General features: G+C 41.3%; 2 long non-coding RNA genes across 3 annotated transcripts; one reads left to right on the top strand and one right to left on the bottom strand.

Moving 5' to 3' along the window:
• Positions 1 to 318: 318 nt before the first annotated feature.
• Positions 319 to 14248, bottom strand: LOC134807442 (uncharacterized). 2 transcript variants are annotated; one of them, XR_010147912.1, is made up of 4 exons: positions 14064 to 14248; positions 6311 to 6451; positions 3501 to 3605; positions 319 to 449 (listed from the first exon to the last, which is right to left on the bottom strand). It is a non-coding gene; the product is annotated as an uncharacterized LOC134807442 (long non-coding RNA). The 2 variants fall into 2 exon arrangements; XR_010147913.1 differs by lacking the exon at positions 6311 to 6451.
• Positions 14249 to 14353: 105 nt separating this feature from the next.
• LOC100609451 (uncharacterized) lies at positions 14354 to 19236 on the top strand. The gene is made up of 3 exons (XR_128558.5): positions 14354 to 14587; positions 15543 to 15721; positions 18170 to 19236. It is a non-coding gene; the product is annotated as an uncharacterized LOC100609451 (long non-coding RNA).
• The last annotated feature ends 1795 nt before the right edge of the window (positions 19237 to 21031 follow it).

The following is a 21031-nucleotide window of genomic DNA, read 5'->3' as shown; positions in this document are numbered from 1 at the left end:
AAAGGTGCAAATAACCTAAACTAAGTCCGTCAGTGAAATCAAAACTTTCCTGTGCCGGGAGAGGGAATTTCAAAAGAGTTTGTTGGAAGGAGGACTGGAATTGCAGCAGACATGAGGATCAATATGACATAAGGAGGACAGAGCTCAGAGAATCAGCTTAGAGCATTACATTGAACCAGACTCCTGATCAACCATCATCTCTGCAATCCTCATTTTTCCCCATCTGAAAAATAGGTAGAATAATTATGTTAGCCAAAATAGGAAAATTGGTGCAACACATAACCACAGAACTCAGTGGCTTAACACAAAAGAGGTTTATTTTTCAGTCACAGTCTAACATGAGTCAATGATGGGGCTCTTCTCCATGCAGTCACTCAAGGGCCCAGGTTTCTCTCACTTTAGGGATTCTTCTTCTCCTGTGGGCTTCTCAGGGTCTTGCACTGGATCATCTGTGGCCATCCAATGGAGGGAGTAAGGGAGAGAATAGGAAGAACTGAGCAGGAGGTTTTGTAAACCCAAAATAGAGGTTACAACACCACTTTCACCCACTTCCCATTGACCAGAAATCAGTTTTATCAGTAGGAGATGTTGGCTAGGTGGAGGTCCAAGAAGAGAGAAATAGTTTGGTGGACTTGATGCCTCTCCGTGCTATAATAATATCCCCTACCCCATGGGGTGGATGAGAAGATCAAAGGGGAGAATGCAAGGCAGGAGTCCTTAGTCACAGCACTACTGATATTTAGGGCCAGCTAATTCTTTGTCGGGGAGAGCTGTGCTGTGCATTGTAGCATGTTAAAAGCATCCCTGGGCTCTCCCCACTAGTTGCCAGTAACGTCTCTCCTGTTGTGCCAACAAAAATTGTCTTCAGACAATGCCAAATATCCTCTTAGAGTAGAAATGGACCTTTATTGAGAACCACTGACATATGGCCTAATAAATATGTTTATTTTTATTGTGTTATTTGTATTAAGTATGAGAATTACATTTGAATGTTTTTTTAGGACTACTCGCCACCAAATTGATGCGTATCAATATTAGCTATTACAATGTTGTTTTTGCTACTGATATCACCCTAGTGGTTTCCACACCATGTCATTTATTTAGAAACCTTTATATAAGCCACTTATTGAAGTGTCAGGAAGGTATAAGTAACGTGTATATATCTATATATTGACTTATTTTGTAAATTTGGTAGTTTATTCACTTGGTATTGATTCACAGCTGTTTGACATTATTTTCTGAAGAGATTATTTAACACAGATAATAAAATATTTCATGGCAATAAAGATTCTTCCTTTATAGTGATATCTGCTCTCTGATCATGTAACAGAGTCCAATGCTGTAATATTCTATCTTCCCCAAATCCCTAAATTATTCCTGTAGGGTTAATGTATAGATAGATAATAGACAAATAGCAGATAGTTATATGAGACAAATAGATGTTCATTTTTAAGGGTAACTAACAGATCCAGTACATCAAAACAAAGAGGGTTCATTTCAAATACTGTAGAATATACATATTTTTATTTATTTTTGGCAGCACAACTCCCCTGTCTTCAACACTAGCTGGTATTAGGAAATAATCTGTGGAATTGTTTATGCAAGACTTGGACCTCGAAACCAAGGACCAGTATTCTATCAGTTGCAATAGAAAAACACAGATGATTCCACCCAGCCTTTAAAGACCCCAGGTATATACCAATAGAAGCCAAATCAATCAAAGGTGATCCAGTGTATCCCAAAGCCATCAGGAAACCTCCCCTGCTTCATCATACTCTAGGAGAAAAACTCATTCCCAAAGGACACTCGCCAATCAACGACTGTCTTAAAACTTAAGGCTCCTTTGATTGTATAAAACTCTTTTAAAACCCCTGGGAGTCTCTGCCAAAAATGAAAAGCATTGTAAGTCCCTTATTGGTAAGATCTGAATAAACAAACTTTGATGACCTTTACAGGTGGTCCTCATTCTATGGGTGGATCTTACAGAATAAACCATCACAAAAGCCAAAGAAAGGTTGGGGGCTGGGCAGAGTAAGTAGGAACTTTTCTTCAGATCCCAAAGGAGAGAAAAAAAACACGCCTAAATGTGCAGAATTATTTTCAAAAGATTTTGTTTTTAAGAGTTTCAACTCATTGGCTTCGGCCCTAAAGCTTCAATATAACAAATGGTGTTTATTAGGTAAAGATGCCTCATGTATCTCTCCTGAAAAAAGCAGCGACTCTTTCATTGCATTTCATCTAGCTGAGTTGCCTAGAGATTAAATGCCTTTTAATAATATCTGTTGAACTTTTTCTATATCTCTGTGCTGCCTTAGCCACAAAATCCATTTAGTCATTATTTGCTGCCACACTAGAAAGAGGTTTCCCGGAGAAGAAGAAATTCTACCTGTGGATCACAGCTCTTGGCCCGTAGAGTTTCTTGCCTGCCCTTTCTGACAGCCTGCCCTGCAGATTTCAGATTTGCTTAGCCAGCCCCTAACACATGAGCCAATTCCTTGGTACCTTTCTCTCTCTTTTTCTCTCTCTCTCTCTCTCTCCTTTTCCCTGCCCCATGTCCTACTGCTTCTATTTCTCTGGAGAACCTTGACTGCCTACTAATAGGTCTGTCAGTTAGAGTCACTAGGCTCTGATCAAATTCTCATTCTGCTAAAATCTTCCTCCAAATTTGTTAAGTCACCAATTCCTGCTTAGACAGGTAAATGGGGAGTAAAAAGGGTAGGTGCCTGCTGGGCGAGGTGTCAGATCTCAGGCAACAAAAAGTGATTTACTCATGGGTAGTAAGAAGAATTTACCAACAACAGTATAGGTTTGAAAAGGAAAGGGCTTTTTTAAACTTTTATTTTAAGTTCTGGGGTACAAGTACAGGTTTGTTGCATAGTTTAGTTTGCTAAGGAGAATGGTCTCCAGCTCCATCTATGTCCCTGCGAAGGACATGTTATCTTTCTTTTTTATGGCTGCATAGTATTCCATGGTGGTGATTCCTCAAAGACCTAAAGACAGAAATACCATTTGACCCAGCAATCCCATTACTGGGTATATACCCAAAGGAATATAAATAATTCAATTATAAACATACATATGTGCATATGTTCATCGCAGTACTATTCACAATAGCAAAGACATGGAATCAACCTAAATGCCCATCAATGATAGACTGGATGAAAAGGAAAGTTTTATTAGAAAGAAATAATGCTGCCGAGGAGTTCAGCGGGAGCCTCAGCAAGAGAGAACTGAGTCCACCGCAGTGGATGTTCCTTAGGGGTGTGTATGGACCTTAGAGCAGGAGCTTAAGGGTAAGTTGGGACCGTATTAACTATGTAGGTCATGATAGATGATTACATTTTTAGGCATTCTGGTGCCTTGATGTCATCAAGGGGTGCAAAATGAGTTTTGATGTATATGCATTCTGGAGCTGTATAGAAATTGTAGTTACTTATAAATTTTGGGGAAAGAAGGCTGGTACCAGATGCCTGCTTTGGATAATAGGGAAGACTAATTACTTCTGAATTCCTCAGTTAAGGAGCTTTGCCTCTGGAAGTCCGGCTTGATGAGGACCAGGTGATCTTTGCTCTCCTCAGTATCCACTCCTGGTCAAAACTCTCACTCTGAAACAAACAAGCAAACTAAGTAATGAAAATCCCGAAAGCTGTGCAGCTACAACTTTTCTAAAGTTCACAATTTGTAAAATTATTCAATCAAAATTACAAACCTCATGCATTGCTACAAAAATGTAATGTATATAAATGAATTATTGTGGGGTGAGTTGTATGTGATAACATTATAAACTCTTCCTTCTCAAGCAATATATTTCACTGATTACAGGATGGTGTGGTTTTTTTTTTTCATGAAAGAATAACCTGCTGCTGGAAATATGAAAACTGATTTTAAAGATTCCCACTGTCCTTCATAATTCATCATTGTATATAACTAGGTGAAATCTATGTTACCTAACTGGATTTGGCAGTGCAATTTGGCAGTTAATTATTGTAAAATTGTGTTTGTAACCAATAGTGACTGTAATTGGATGTCAAGTTTAATTGTGGCTTGAAACCTAAATGGCATGTCCTGGGAGACACCACGTCCTAGGCAAGGTGCCTCAATGTCAGCCAAATACCTCCTCACATGGGCTGTGTTTTTGTTCACAAGATTGGGAAAACATATGCTATGGTTGATATCATCAATATGTAATGAAAACATATGCTATGGTTGATATCATCAATATGTAATCAACACAAAATAAGGCAGCTCCCAAAAAAAAGACGTGACCAGCCAGACCATAACATTCCAACGTGGAAATGAAACACATCATTTTTTGCCTGCCATTAAAAGAAACCAGATCTACAGAAAGAAAGGGAAATGCAGGGGGGCAGAGAAAAATAAATGTCAGAAAAAGCCTCAGAGCTTTTTGGTTCCCTGTTACAGAGACCCCATTCCAGCTTAACTTTTGTATTCAATGTGACATCTTACTTCTCATAATAAATTGTCCTTTTAAGCTCTGCTGACTTGAGAAGGTCTCTTTTACATACAGCTGTAGGATGCTAACTTAAGTAAGTATCTGGTGGACACTAGACTCGTAGAATGGCTAAAACCAGATGAATCTGGTCAATTAACAATAAAAGCTCAGAAGTCATAAATGTGTCATACAGTAGTAGAGTTTGTTATCCCTGAAAATTGGAAAGTTTGTACATATTTCTCCCATGGGTTCTTATTTTAACATACTTGTTACTTATAAAATGTTAGACATAGAAGGAGATTTTTTAGATTATCTAGTTCTGTAAATCACACTATCCAGAATAACTCTTGCTTTGGGGGATATGTGACCCATTTTGGAGGGGAAGACAGCCTCCCATCTAATCAGCCTTTCGTTTGCTGGGTGGTCCTCACTGTGTGACTCCTGATAAGGGCTGAGTTTTAGATCCCTTTGAAGATGTCAAATGAGACCACAAATCTTCCTGCTTTCTGCCAGCTCAGGCACAGGAAGGACAGCTAGACTTGACCCACTGAATTCCTGCCCTGAGATTTGCATCCAGAAGCAGGCACATGAGAACAGAGCCAGCAGGGACACGAGAACAGAGCCAGCTGGCAGCCCCAGCGTCCAGTTCACAACTGCATTGCTCCTTGGCTACGTGGTCTGCCCAGCCCCCAGCAATTCCAGCTGGCTTCCTCTTTGCTGTTAGTGGATTTGGGGAACTACCCATTAATTTTCAATAAATTCATTTTCTGTTTAAGTTACATCAACCCTGTTACCGTTATTTGCAGCCAAGTTCCCTGGCTGATACCATAACAGAGGGTCACTCAGCTCCCCTGTGTCCTGCCTGAGACACAACTCATTTTCCAGGGTAATCCAGTTCACTTTTGCGTAGCTGTTGTTATGAAGCCTTTTCCCTAATGCTTTTACCCATTGTTTATAGTTTTGACTTTTGCAAACATAAATCTATGCGTTCATTCTTTGGTTACGAGTAGCATAGGTTTCTTGGAGGTTACATAAATTAGGGTATTTATATGCACGAAAGAGAGAAGAAACAAGAAAAAAAAGAGAAAGGGAGAAATGACAAAGGAAATAATAAAGAAAGGTAATCTAAATGGTTCGAACGTACTATCCACAGTATGAGCAAATGCCCCAGAATGAACCCAAAATGCATGCAGTGATCCTGTTGTCCCCTCTGTCTTGGTCCTGTGCTGTCTCTGAGTCTGAGTGTCACAACATCCTGAACATGACCCTCGTGTTTTCATACTACATGGCCCTGAAGTGCCAGGCACCCTCTCCCTTTGGAGATCAGCTGAAGATCAGCCATTCAGCCCCAACACTGGAGGGAAATTGGCTGCACTGGACATGCAGAGAGATTCCCTTGTCCTATACTTTTAAGTATCTTAAGGGATGCCCAAGGGTAATTCTGATTGCTTTTGCCATCAAGACTGAAGCAGTATTTTTCTCTGTATAGCCACGTGACTTACTCCCTATCTCTCTGAAGTCTTTTCTTCAGTGGCAGCTTATCCAAAAAGGGTCTGTGGACCATTACGTCGAAACAGTAAACCCTGTTCCTGACCACTGACTTCAAATGTACATTCCCTGTATACTTTTCTCAATACCATGATTTTCTGTCTGCCTTGCCATATTCATTTACTTGTGACATATGAAAAAATTTGTTTTCCTCTACAAAAATATAAACTCCTTGGCCAGGCGCGGTGGCTCACGCCTGTAATCCCAGCACTTGGGGAGGCCGAGGTGGGTCGATCATGAGGTCAGGAGATCGAGAGTATCCTGGCCAATATGGTGAAACCCCATCTCTATTACAAATACAAAAATTACCTGGGCATTGCCGTGCGTGTCTGTAATCCCAGCTGCTCGGGAGGCTGAGGCAGGAAAATCGCTTGAACCTGGGAGGCAGAGGTTGCAGTGAGCCGAGATCGCGCCACTGCACTCCAGCCTGGCAACACAGCGAGACTCCGTCTCAAAAAAAAAAAAGAAAAAAAAAAAAAGAAATATATATATATATATGAAGGACAGAAAACACATCATTCTATGTATTCTATAACCTCTGCAGGTAGAGTGAGTGATGGCTGTCACAGAGCAAGTGTACAATAAACACTAAATGAGCACGTGCGTAGATACCTATTATATAAACTCAACTCACAGGCAGCCTGGGAGAGCCGTCCTCTCATTCTCTCTCTTGCTTTCAGAAAAGCCTCCAATACAATATTTATTTCTTCCTGTGAATTCTGTTACCTTTCCCACTGGATTAATTGGTGAAAACATTTAACACAGACTGAACAAATTGCGCTTCCATGAGAAGGGAGAGCTGTGTATATGTGGGTGAGGAGGGTGTCAGCTAGAAAGTGGTTGCTGGAAAACCACAAACAATGTTCCATTGAGTTGCAATGATAACAGAGATGTCAGATTGACTTTACAGTTAGAGCTGCATCTTAGAGGACCTAGAAGAAGCTGGGCACGAATGTCTAGGTTGTCTTTGGAGAGTTCTACTGATGTAAACAGATCCGTCTGCTGAAATCCCAACTCTCTCACGGGCTATGTGATAATGAACAATTTTATCATAGTTCCGTGCCTCTGTTTCTATATCTCTAAAATAGGAATGAGGGAAGTTTCTAGAATACCTGAGGGGGCTAATGTGAGAATTATATTCATTCATGTATTCACAGATATCTATTTAGAAACTCCTATGTTGCAAATGTTGCTTTACTTATCAGAGATACAGTGGAGAATAAAATAGGAAGAACCGCTAACCTTAAAGTGCATAAATACATAAATAACAAGGGTGTTTCAGGTAGTGAGAGGTGCTGTGTAGAAGACAAATAGGGACCGGTTTAAATCCATGTGCGTTTGTTAACCGTGGCTGTGACGATGCTGCCACCAACCACAGCACCTCAGAGCCCAAGCAGTCATCATCTGTGGTTCACGCGTTTGTGGATTACCTGGGCACTGGCTGATCTGTGCTGGGCCTGGCTGGGGTACCTTGTCTTCAAATAGTTGTGCTCTGTACGGCTGTCACGTTTCTCTTCAAACCAATCAGCCCAGGCATGTTGTGGCACAGGAATGGCAGAGGTTTGTGACAGACCGTGGAAAATTCAAGGCCCTTTAAACATACACTAGCGCAGGCAGTCTACCCCTTGCACCTCATTCTATTGCAACACAGTTGACATGACGGAACAGAAATTCAAGGGATGAATAAATACATTCTGCTGTTTTGTTGACAGGAATGTGAGGCTCACAATGGAACATGGCATGCGCAAAGGGATGGCTTAAGGAATTAGCACCAATGATGCAACTGATCCCAGGGGCCCTTCTGAATAGTCATGCTCAGCAAAAGCCTGAATCGCTGGAAGAATCTGAGCTAGAAAATATCTGTGTTACAAATGTCCAGGTTGAGAAAAATCCTCCAGCAGAGGAACTAATTTAGGGAAAAGGTTAGACAGTAAATGGAATACAAAATGGCCGGCGAGTCCCAAGTGTCTTGAGCCAGGGAAAGTCCAGGGATTGGTGGCAGCTGGCTGCACCCTGGGCTGGGGGTCCGGGGCCATGCTACTTCTGCATGCTTAGAGGACATGTAAACCACAGACAGGGAACCTGGTCCCGAAAAGTTCATTTTTCCCTGCTTGCTCTACTGAAAATAAAGACAGTGTATAAAATATCATGTGTATATTATATAGAGACCTCTTGAAAAGGTGATAAATTCTTGTGATTTGGGGCACAAAGGTGGGAAGCAAATCTTATTTTATTGCTCAGTAATCCATCCTGCTCAGCCTATCTCCCTTCTTAATTTCTGACAATCCAGGGGATCTTCCCAAGTCTCTGCCTGGGGCTGTGTTTGGAAAAACAAGGTCACATGAACCATTGGGTAAAAGTGAGGCAGGAATTTCTCAGCATCGCTGACTCTGTCCTTAACGGCAGGGAGAGTCTCTTCTGTAGGGGTGTAGGGTCTTGGGTGCAAACACGTTCCTGCTCAGTCGCAGGGACGGCATTACTCTCTTTTGTATCGGTACAGATGCCCCTTGTGTGGGGCATTCTTAGGCATTCAAATTCCAACTGACGTGGTAGCTCAATTGTATCTATTAAGAATTTGCTCAAATGTTATTTCATTGCTTGTCTAATGTTATAGCTGCCTCCTTTGCCTACTGTGCTTTGCCAAATGTTGTGTGTCTCGCTCCTGTAAGAGGAACTTGTCACTGAAATTTACCTCACCACTTTCTACCGAGATCTCCGTTTTCAAAGTTATTGTGCTTATGTTGATTAGCCATTTTATTTTCTTATTGTTAACATGAGAGTAACATATGCATGCAGCTTTCATTTTTCTAAGGAAAAGCCAAACTTCATAATTTTTTGAATGGAATTAATAAAAACCAATTAATTATGGCTATGCCTACAGTGCCATGTTCAACAACAGATGCTTCCCATAGTAATTAGGTTGGAATAATAACAGGAGAGGAAATGCCCAGTCATTCGTACTGCTAAGAGTGCTGACAAGACTGTTTCATCAATAAAACCACTGGGAGAGGAGTTCTTAGCATCCAGGGCTGGCAATGATTTACCGCGTGCCTTTATTGGAGCCATTCCAACTTCCTGCCTCAGTTTCCTCAACAAAACATAAAGAAATAACATAGTTCCTTCTTTTTTTTTTTGAGATGGAGTTTCGCTCTTGTTACCCAGGCTGGAGTGCAATGGCATGATCTCGGCTCACCGCAACCTCCGCCTCCCGGGTTCAAGTGATTCTCCTGCCTCAGCCTCCGGAGTAGCTGGGATTATAGGCATGCACCACCACGCCCAGCTAATTTTGTATTTTTAGTAGAGACGGGGTTTCTCCACTTTGGTCAGGCTGCTCTCGGACTCCCTACCTCAGGTGATCCACCTGCCTCAGCCTCCCAAAGTGCTAGGATTACAGGCATGGGCCACCGCACCCGGCCCATAGTGCCATTTTTAATTTGACCACAAAACAACTATTTGGGAAAAATTGGTCTGCAAAAGGGTGGAGACAATGTGACAGTTCCCTTGTAAATGGCCTGCATTTTCCTTATTTAACTGTTATCCTTTGGATTCTAGATATACAAATCCGTCCCCTGAGCAACCTCGGGTTATTTATACACATTTTGGCTGCTGTCTGTAGTTCATTGAGCTCCTTTGTGTTTCCATCTTTTATCACATAGAGACAGTATATCCCGATACAGAGATGATTTCAAATCCTTACTTCCCCACTGTCTCCATAAGAAAGTGTTATGCAGCTTTTTGCATTTAGCCGGCCCATGTAGGGAGAGTTATGTAGCATCACGCTCGTAAAACACTTAGCAGACCATCTGATGCATTGTGCATGGGGGCGCTCACCAAATAAGTTGATGTTACCGTCATTATTTTGAGGCTTCCTGGTGTGTGCAGGGGCACATAACAAAAGTTGTGGCTGCCTCACCAGATGCAAGAGACAGGCCCCAAATTCTCCTGCTGTTTTCATTTGTTTGCTTTTATGTCTTTATATATCGTGTCAGAGTGTGTGAGCAGAGTTTAAACTCAAGCCCACAATAACAACAACCAGCATGGGATAGACCTGGATCTATCAGACTGGTGAGAGGGACCCTGTTATGGGCTGGTCAGAGGGGGCTGGAGACTGGAGTGGGCTTACCTTCAGTACTGGGTGGAAGAAATTTCATCTCTTGCCATTCACAAGAAAGCCTTGTGCTTTGGAGGACTTACAAATGCTTCAGTGACCTTCCCATTCTGGCTGGTGGGAATTGGCACCTGTGTGAGCTCTGAGTACTTTTCCCTCACTCCCTTTGAGGTGGTTCTTCCTTGGCTAACCTCACATGCGTGCGTGGATCAGAATCCTGCTGAGGACTTCACCTGGGCTCGCTGTACAGCCCAAGAGTTTCTTCTAGGTGCAACCTTCCTCATCTTTGTTAACTCTGCTTGCAAATATCAGCTGCCATGGCCCCCCCCAGAATCCCTACTCCATGGCACCAGCTCAGGAAGTTCACCAGGCCCCAACTGGGTCCTCGCTCATCCAAAAGCTTCTCTAGACAATGGATGGGGGGATCCGCCTTGTAGGATCCACCTTGATCATTTTCCATCTCTTAGGAATCAGTGTCCTACATTGGCTGATGCCTAATGTCTTGAAAACCATTATTTTATATAATTTTGGTTTTTTTCCAGGTGAGATCATGAATCTAGTCTTGATTACTCCACCTTGGTCAGAAGGAGAATTTCGATCTGTGTCGTTTGCTGAGGTGAAAATCCAGATTTTTGCCTTGGCATTGGGCCAGCACTGTGGCTCATTTGATACAGTTTCCATTCTGCCCAGTTCTCAGGACAGTTTTGAGGCACCACACTGTCACCTCTCTGTACTCTGTTTACCCACCCCCTCACCCGCCTGATTATTCTGCCTGTCCATCATTGCTTCTCCTTTTTTCTAGTAACTTCTTTCCATGTTGTCCTTTGAGGAACTGTCATTTGACCTCTCTCCTTTCATGTGGAAATCCTTTGGAATTGGCATGATCATCAGAATGTGTCCTGCCCTTCCCATAAGGATGGCTTCAGAAATGCATATGTGACTGAACACATGTAACTATGAGTCCTCCAAGAGAAGAACGTGGTCCCTAATGGTTCCTGTGGAGGGAACTCTTGTGGAGGGTTCTTATTGCAGGCATTCAATTACGTGCCTCTTTCTGAAGTGACCACTGTGGTTAGGAATAGGAAGCTCCAAAAAAATAAAATAAAATAAAATAAAATAAAATAAAAAAAGGAATAGGAAGCTCCACTTCACCTGTGTATGTGTGGGGTCTGAGTATGATTTGCTAAACTCGTAGAATAAAAGCATGGCATTGTCACATTCATTACTAAATGGAGAGAGAATACGGCCAATACAGGAGAGAGAGAGAGACAGAGAGAGAGAGAGCATTTGGGAAAAGAAGGCAAATTCCTTAGGAGACTGTTGAGGACATTGAGGGCCTGGCTCAAGATATACCAGCAGTCAGCTAGTCCAAATTTTCCAGGTAAATTTTATTTCCTTTTTTTTTTTTTGAGAAGGAGTTTCGCTCTTGTTGCCCAGGCTGGAGTGCAATGGCGCTATCTTGGCTCACTGCAACCTCTGCCTCCCAAGTTCAAGCGATTCTCCTGCCTCAGCCTCCTGAGTGGCTGGGATTACAGGCGCCCACCGCCACACCCAGTTAATTTGGTATTTTTAGTAGAGACGGGGTTTCTCCATGTTGGTCAGGCTGGTTTTAAACTCCCGACTCAGGTGATCTACCCACCTAGGCTTCCCAAACTGCTGGAATTACAGGCATGAGCCACCGTGCCCGGCCTTACTTCCATTTCTTATTGTAAACTTTGTATGTGTGTTTTTAAGCCAGAATGGTTGGGATTTAGTTATTGGTATATAAAATTATCCTAATATGACATTCACTGTGAAGCTGTTCACACTGCCCTTTGTTAGTTAGCCCTGCTTGTACAGGCATAGTGTGGGTTGTGGATTGTGCCAGCACCCAGAATACCCAGTCTAAAGCAGGAGTGAGGCCCCAGCCATCTCTGGAAGGGATGGCCTGTACAATTATTGCTTTTTTTTCTAAGAGTCCTGAAGCACAGCATGGAGTTTTTGGAAGTTAGGTATGCCCTTTACTTCACAAATAACAGCAATTATATTGGCCCCAAACTGCCTCCTTGTTTTTATTTGTTGAAACTGGATGAATTGAGGAGTGAGAGTGAAGGGCTCTCAAATCCTTAGGTTATGCAGAATGTGTACACTAAGACCTACTCTTAAATATCTTTTTTCCCTGCTTCCCTCTTGCTACAGAGAGAAAGCACAAAAGATTTTTAGAAAAGGTGATACTGTTGGCACAGGAGGTGGGGGAAAAATCCAGTTTTCCAACTTAGTGACCATCTGTTGCTAGTTCTCTTTCCTTCTCCCGGATCTGGTTATCGGTGGATCACTGTGTCCTCTGAAGGCTCTCCCAGAGCTGTACTGGGGATTGCAGGGATATAAGGACCACTTCATAAAAGCTCACTTTTTTTTTTTTTTTTTTTTGAGACGGAGTCTCACTCAGCCGCCCTGGCTGGAGTACAGTGGTGCGATCTCAGCTCACTGCAACCTCTGCCTCTCAGGTTCAAGTGATTGTCCTGTCTCGGCCTCCCAAGTAGCTGGGATTACAGGCACCCGCCATCATGCCCAACTAAGTTTTGAATTTTTTTTTTTTTTTAGCAGAGACAGGGTTTCACCGTGTTGGCCAGGCTGGTCTTGAACTCCTGACCTCGGGTGATCCACCCGCCTCGGCCTCCCAGAGTGCTAGGATTACAGGCGTGAGCCACTGTGCCTGGCCAAAAGCTCACCTTTAATTCAGCTCTATCTAACTTGTGTTTGTCCTGTGCATTTGCTTTTCTCAAGGCATTGAGCTTTCTCCAGTGGCCAGAGCTGCTAATTAGTTATCGCAAGCTTCTTTCCTTAGGGGAGATAAAAAGGTTTTGATCAAATCAAAGTGCTTCTAATTCGGATTCATTTCCCTTGTTCTTGTTTCTTAAGTCCCCAGCTTAGAAGGGGGCTGGGTGATGCTTCCTTTTACTTCAAGCTGTTTCTTCTCTAATGTTAAATGGTAAATCCATACCTGATGTGTCTGTTATTGATAAAGTTCAGATGGCATTTCAAGTTTCTGCAGAAGCTTTCTCACTTTCTGTGGAGCATTTTCTAAATGGAAAGATTCTTCCTTCCATAGGATACTTTCAATTTGAGTTCTAAGAAATTTATTTATTAGATTTTTCTTTTTCTTTTTCTTTTTTTTTTTTTTTTTTTTGGTTTACTATCTGTCTTCTAGTTTTTTTCCTCTAGGAGAAAGTGCTTACTTTAAAAGCACAGATAGGTTTCTCAAAAGGGACTTTGCCTAATGGATAATGCGGTCTTCCTTTTATAATCCACTCTTTATATTTAATTTCAGATTTCCACCTTCTACATTATTTTCTATTGGCTGGTAGATATGTGATATTCAGAAAGGTTTCCATCAGACACTTAAACTAAATCTATCATTTAGGATTTGTGTTCTGTATTCATTAGAATTCCAATAATTTCCTTCTTTCTATTCAAGTTCTTCTCCCTTTCTTTCCAGCCTTCAATTTCTTGTAAAAGAAATTTTCAATGTTTTTAAAGACCAGGAAGTGCTTTCTTAGGTTGTGAATTATTCTTCTGCCAGGCTCGTAAGCTGTTTTCACTCAAGTGACTTAGAATGGCCAGGCTTCATCTTACAGAAACCATATCTAACTTTGAAAGCGACCCATATACACACTTGACCATGGAGAGAGGGGGCTCCCTTTTGGCTTATTTTCAACAAGGCCTCTTTTATCATTACACAAAGAGATAGACCTATTCAGATTAGTATTAACTGATGACAAACCCAGTGTATCTAACTCACTCAAAGAGCTGGCCTGTCTTGAAGGAAGCTCAAGGATTTCCTGGGTTTATGATCTAGTTAAACGTGTTAAGAATTTTACAATATTTTTCACTTTGTCAGATAGCCTTTTGATTACTTGCTTTGTCCATGTTAAATTATGTATTTTTTAAAGACTGTTAAGAAGGATTACTTACCATCATCTCCCCAGGAACCTAGAGGACCTGTGTATCCCCTGAGCCTTCAGACACCCCCACTGCTAAGGCAGAGCTGGGACTAAAGGCTTGTGGCCATCAGCAGACCTAGCGCAGTAGCCAAGGCCCTGCACGCCTGCCTTTGGTGGCCAGACACCAGCTTAGACACAAGACTACACTGGACCCTGGGGAATGTGGAGCTTGGAATGCAAACAAGCACCTGGCAACCAGGACAGGCTACCAGGGACTAGAGAACCAGGAGGCTTCATTGGGTAACAAAGTTCTACCCAAGCATTCTCTTGCATTCCACCCGGTGAACAAGACAGCACCGGGTTTCACACTGGCAAGGCAGGAGGCTGTGTGCTGCCAGAACGACCAGCAGGGGGCGCAAAGGCCACTCCAGGCACCTGCTGGCCTCAGAGAAAACAGAAAGGAAACCAGGAAGCCCACTCCTGCTGTCCTTTCTCTGCAAGGAAATGTGCCAGGACACTGCAGCCCAGACAGTCGGCAGTAGAGGACCCATGAAGGTCATTATCACTGCTTTTCCCTCCTCTTATTGAAGCTCTTCCCTCTTCAGCCCTGGAAGCCTGATCCTACCTACAGATGTCAGAGAAATCTCCCTCCCTCAGGGTCCTGTCTAGTTTGTTTTTGACCCAGCCACAAATACTAGGGCAGAAAAATAATGGATGGTACAAAGGTCTTTATTGTCTTTTGTTGGTCTGTTTTTATTTTTTTGAGGTGTTTTCCCATGATAACGAGTGTAATGGAAGCATAATGTATTTCACGTTGTAAACCAAAAAGTATCTGAGACAAGACTCAATCAATTTAGAAGTTTATTCTGTCAAGGTTAAGGACATGCCCGTGACACGGCCTCAGGAGGTCGTGAGAGCACGTGCCCATGGTGGTCAGCCCACGGTTTGGCTTTGTACATTCCATGGAGACCGAAGACATCAGTGGTCCAGAAAGGCGGGACAACTCAAAGTAGAAGCTTCCAGGTCACAGGCGGATTCAAAGATTGTCCGATTGGCAATTAGTTGAAAGAGGTTATCTAAAGACCAGATATCCATAGAAGGGAAGATCTGGGCTCAGATAAAGAAAGGGTTGTGGAGATCAAGATTCTTATCATGCAGATGAACCCTCCAGGTAGCAAGCTCAGAGAAGATAAATTGTAAATGTTTCTTATCAGACTTTAAAAGGTGTCAGACTCTTAAGTCAATTCTCTCCTGGATCAGGAAAAGTATTTTTAAAAATGTTTATAAGCTCAATTATTTTATTAATTTATTGTTAGTAACTTTGAGATCTGATTAAGAAATCTTTGCTAAACCCAAGATAGCAAGAGCTTTATCTTAGAAGCTTTATTCTTTTAATTGAAACACTTGGGTCTACAGTCTCTCTCAAAATCAAGTAATGGGTCACTTCAGTTCCAAGTGTAACAATGAAAAATGAAAACTGTGAATTACCTCTTTCTCTCTATTTTCACAGTATCTTTGTGCAAAGAAAGCAGCAAAGAGAATTAAGAGAACTGCATCATATAAAGAGTGAATTAAACCATCTAAAGGAGCAAAAAGTCATCATCACATGGACAAGAAATTAAGACGTAACATCCATCTCACTATTTGCAAAGTGGCTTATTCCTACAGACAATGCAGATATGTAAAAAGGTTTTTCTATAGTTTCATCCTTTGTAGAACCTAAAGAGATAACCCTATATTTTGAAATAAAATTTTTAAAAATCATGTAAAAAATGACCTACTGTAGCAATGACATTTTGAAGACATCTCATAGAACATGAAGACCCCCCAGTATTATGAATTGATAACATGATTGCTTTCTTGGACTGGAAGGATAATTTCCCTAATGGACATTAAAGCATTTGGATAGTTATTTTCCATCTGGAAAGTGATAGTGTCGTGATTGTCTCAAGTAAGGGCACCCCATGAAACACAGGCCCAGGTCATGTCCTTCTCCAAATTTTCCTCCATTAAAAAAATCTAAAAAATAAACACAGCAAATATGACACCATAACTTATCTAAATTTTGCAAATCCATAAAGATATCATTGATGCATACTAACGATGTGAATTTTAAAAATCTGATATGTAGTGTATGCACTTTGCAAACAAAAGTCAAAAAAAGGTGTACTTTTCTTCATGAATGCCATTTTTCATTTTCAAATTCCACTTTTTCTTCTTTTATTGCAACCACATTTATTACATGGCATATACATGCATAGTGAGATCTGGAGAGAAAATGCTGACATCTGCGGCTCAGACTTTCTATATTCTAGGGGGAACAAGTTTCCCCTAAATTACCTAAATTATCTTTACATATATAATTATGTAAATTTAGATTTTTTGTTTGTTTTTTAGAGACAGGGTCTTACTATGTCACCCAGGCTGGAGTACAGTGGCATGATCTCAGCTCACTGCAACCTCCATTTCCTGGGTTCAAGAGATCTTCATGCCTCAGCCTCTCAAGTAGCTGGGACTACATGTGTGTGCCACCACACCTGCTAATTTTTGTATTTTTATTTTTAGTAGAGATGTTATTTCACCATGCTAGCCAGGCTGGTCTCGAACTCCTGACTTCAAGTGATCTGCCCAACTTGGCCTCCCAAAGTGCTGAGATTACAGACATAAGCCACCACGCCCAGTGATATATATATATTTAAATATTTTATTAATTAAAATATTAAATATTTTATATATTTAAATATATATTAAATATATATATATTTTTTTGAGACAGAGTCTCACTCTGTCACTCAGGCAGGAGTGCAGTGGTGCAATCTCGGCTCACTGCAACCTCCGCCTCCCAGGATCAAGCGATTCTCCTGCCTCAGCCTCCCGAGTAGCTGGGATTACAGGGGCCTGCCACCACACCAGGCTAATTTTTGTATTTTTAGAAGAGATGGGGTTTCATGATGTTGGCCAGGCTGGTCTCGAACTCCTGACCTCTTGATCCGCCCACCTCAGCCTCCCAAAGCGCCACCATGCCCAGCCTTTTAGGATCACTTTCTGCCAGCTTTTTAGACTCATAAAAGCATGCAGCTTCACAGATTGGTTTCATAAAGACAATTTTTAAGTTTTATGTCTATTATTATATGATACCTGTGACGTTTGGAAAAAGGGGGGCCATTGATCATTAAGACACATCCAACTGAGACTTCCCTTTCCATACCAATGACAAAGGATGGCATTTGCCAAAATGGCAAAGATGACGCTGACAGTTTCATGAAGTGCCCGCATAGCCAACAGGATGGCTTGTAAAAGATTTAGTAAATAACTCACCCCCAATCCTGAAACATCTGCAGCAATCTTCAGGGATCCAAGCAACTCCTCAGTGGTCTTGAGTCTTTCTTACGTCTCCAGAACTCTGCATGTCTGAGCCAGTAGCATCTTTCGCTCTTGGCCCCATGCAAAACTCTTGCCCCTACGCATATACATAATCAAGCTATTAATGCAAAAGAGCAAAATGGGAGCCGTGGCCTCAGCCACTAAAATGCTAAGTTCTTAGGTAATTTGCGCTCCTGATTAGAAAGTAAGAAATATTTGTCCTGTTTGTCTTATCATCAAATGGGGACAATCTGGAAAAAAGCTTTTACTCAGGTTCATAGGAAAAAGGAAAGTTAATTTTTTAGAGATTCAACCTTTTTATGCCTTTTCAGATTAAACTTTTTTTTTTTTTTTTTTGTGAGATGGAGTCTCAGTCTGTTGTAGCTGGAGTGCAATAGCACAGTCTCGGCTCACGGCAACCTCCCCCTCCCAAGTTCAAGCGATTCTCCTGCCTCATCTTCCCGAGTAGCTGGGATTACAGGGGTGCACCACCACACCTGGATAATTTTTGCATTTTTAGTAGAGTTGGGTTTCACCATGCTGGCCAGGCTGGTCTCAAACTCCTGACCTCAGGCGATTGGCCCTCCTCAGCCTCCCAAAGTGCTGGGATTACAGGTGTGAGCCACTGCAAGCGGCCGATTAATCACTTTTTAAAATTGTTTATCTTACTTTCACTTTCTGCAAAAAGAGCATTAAGTGTGTGGAAGAAAGTTAATGCGTGTCTATAAATCTAAATGTCAAATTACACAGATATTTACTTTTTCTTGTTTTCAGCAGCTGGAAACCTAGGAGCAGAAGCCCAGCATAAAGATTTCTGAAATCCTGGATGCGTGGATTCCTCTCTTATTTCCCAAAACCGTGGGGTGGAAATGTGAATATCAGCATGATGCACAGATCTCTGCAGATGTCCAGTGAACTGAATTTCTAGACGCTATAATCTATGTTCTTTCCCAACCCCCACTTCAGTTTACATATCGCAGGCCATAGATCCTGTTTGTTGAAAAGCGATCAGCTAGAAAACAAGAGTGGTTATAACCTGTGCTGCCCAGTGATCAGGAAAAGAGAGTGGATGAAACTTCCATGACTTCCTGTTAGTCTGATTAATATCCATGCCAAATGTAAGATTAGTTAAAAGGCCTTATTGCTTCCCACCAAAATGTTCCTTCGCTAGCTATATACTACACTGAAATGTAAAGTTATGGGTATGTTTAACAGTTTAATTTGTCAGTGGGCATCCAACTCTTCTATTTGTGTTTTTACTTTGAGCTTAATTGGAGCAGACAAATAGAGGTGACCTCTAACTGTTTTCTTCCTGAAGCCATTTTCAGGGCAGAAGTGCTTTACCCACTTCATTGAGAAACCACCTTTGCATGCAGTACCCTGAGTTGTCTTCAGCACACCAAGCATCCACAACATGGGAAATACCGTGCTTTAAATGTTGCTTTAATCACAGTGCTCATGAGTAAGGGCATGTCCTGTCTCTCATCCATGAAAACACTCCCACAAAACGAAGTCACACCCAGTATCTGTTAATGGAGATACTGAGTGGGTGAAGAAGACTCATTCCCTAATGCAATTCAGGTCACACAGGGTAAAAAAGAAAAAAAAAATCCTTTTCTGTTGAGGATACAGATGGAGAGAAAATGGAAAATGCCTTTCAGAACGCACAAGCCTAGTTTTCTAATTGTGTTTCAGTGAACATGCAGATGAACTTACCTGTGTGGCTTGGTATTGTGGTGGGTTTTCAGCTTCTTCTCCACCAAATCCTTTGAAAAGCAGCAGTGGCAGAAACAAATAACCCAATTAAAAACAATAATAGCAACAATAAAAAAAGAAAAGATAAAGAAGAAAGCAGTGGTTTTCTTTGGCTACCTAAGGCACTTTCTACTAGGCATTAGCAATCTCTTTGTAAACTTTTTTCTTTACAGCAAATGCTTCATTCTCTAGACAAATGTCAAGAATTTTCAACCATCGCCAGACTCAATTCTTCACCCCTATTTTAACAATTAAAGAATCAGCCGAATGCCTGTGTTTAAGAATCAAGCCCCTGAAACCTGTGATTTGTACGTTACTCACACCCTCTAGTCCTATTAGCAAGAGATGCTGGGAGAACTTCTTGGTCATCAATTTGATGAGTTCCAAGGGGAATGTGGGTTTTGGTTGTGATGTTCATACACATAGAAATCTGGCTGAACACACGTACCTAAGAGTCCTCCATCTTTCCTTGCTTGCTTGCTCTACAGAAAATAAAGACAGAGGGTGTGTAAAATATCATGTATATATTATACAAAGACCTCTTGAAAAGGTAATAAATTCTGGTGATTTGGGGCACAAAGGCAGGAAGCAAATCTTGTTTTATTGCTCAATAATCCATCCTGCTCAGCCTGTCTCCCTTCTTAATTTCTAATCCAGGGGATCTTCCCAAGTCTCTGCCTGGGGCTGTGTTTGGAAAATCATGGTCACATGAACCATTTGGTAAAAGCGAGGCAGGGATTTTTCAGCATCATTGAGAATGGGTGACTCCTATTCAACATATTATTGGAAGTCCAGGCCAGAGCAATCAGGCAAGAGAAAGAAATAAAGGGCATCCAAATAAGAAGAAAGGAAGTCAAACAATCCTTGTTTGCAGATGACATGATCCTATATCCCAAAAACCCTATAGTTGAGACCCAAAAGCTCAATAAGCTGATAAACAACTTCCGCATGTCTCATTTATAAATGGGAGCTAAATGCTGAGAACTCATGGACCCATAGAGGGGAACAATCACACTGGGTCCTATTGGAGGGTGGAGGGTGGGAGGAGGGAGAGGATCAGGAAAAATAACTAATGGGTTACAGTAGGCTTAATACCTGGGTGACAAAATAATCTGCACAACAAACTCCCATGACACAAGGTTACCTAATAACAAACCTGCACATGTACCCCTGAACTTGAAATCAAAGTTATATTTAAAAAATAACAATACAATAGATGACCTGAACACTTCTGTTTTGAATAGCTCAATCATCAGCCATCTGTGGTTATGAAAATGTCCCAGGTAATTCCTCTATGTCCTTCCAGGTCTATTTATTAAATATGCCAATGTCTCAATAGAACACACACTGAGGCCTTACTAGCCCAATATCTGCTCTTCTAGCCATCCCATCTTAATAAATTAAAATACTGTCTCATTTTCTTATTCTAAAAATCTTGATTTGCTTAATATTATATGTGCTTAATATCAACAATATAATACTATTATTTCAACAATAATTTCTATTTTAAAAACTTTTGGGATTTGAGTAATTTCTGTTTTTTTTTGACAATTATTTTTCCAGTCCCCTGTGTTCTTGACAACTGCCTCTTGAGCTTGAGAGCTCATTCATATTTTTCCTGATCCACTCATTTGCATGACTTTATTGAGCATAGTTGTTGCTTTTCAATCTCAGTACACGTCCTGTGAAAGTTTCAACTTTGCTAGGATTATGGATGTGAATGCTTTTATAGTACTGAAAAGATGAATTTTCTTACTGCTAAGTTGAAACAGCATTTTGCTCATTTCTTTTTTTTTTTATTTTTTTAAATGGCAGTTTTAATCTGCAGCTGTTTCCTAGGGGATTTTCTTTTTGTACTTATTAATCCTGGTTTTATATTTG

This window comes from Pan troglodytes, chromosome 10 (genome assembly GCF_028858775.2).
Source record: "Pan troglodytes isolate AG18354 chromosome 10, NHGRI_mPanTro3-v2.0_pri, whole genome shotgun sequence".
Taxonomy (NCBI): domain Eukaryota; kingdom Metazoa; phylum Chordata; class Mammalia; order Primates; family Hominidae; genus Pan; species Pan troglodytes.
Note: the sequence above shows the minus strand (reverse complement) of the source record. Positions and strands in the feature narration are given on the sequence as shown.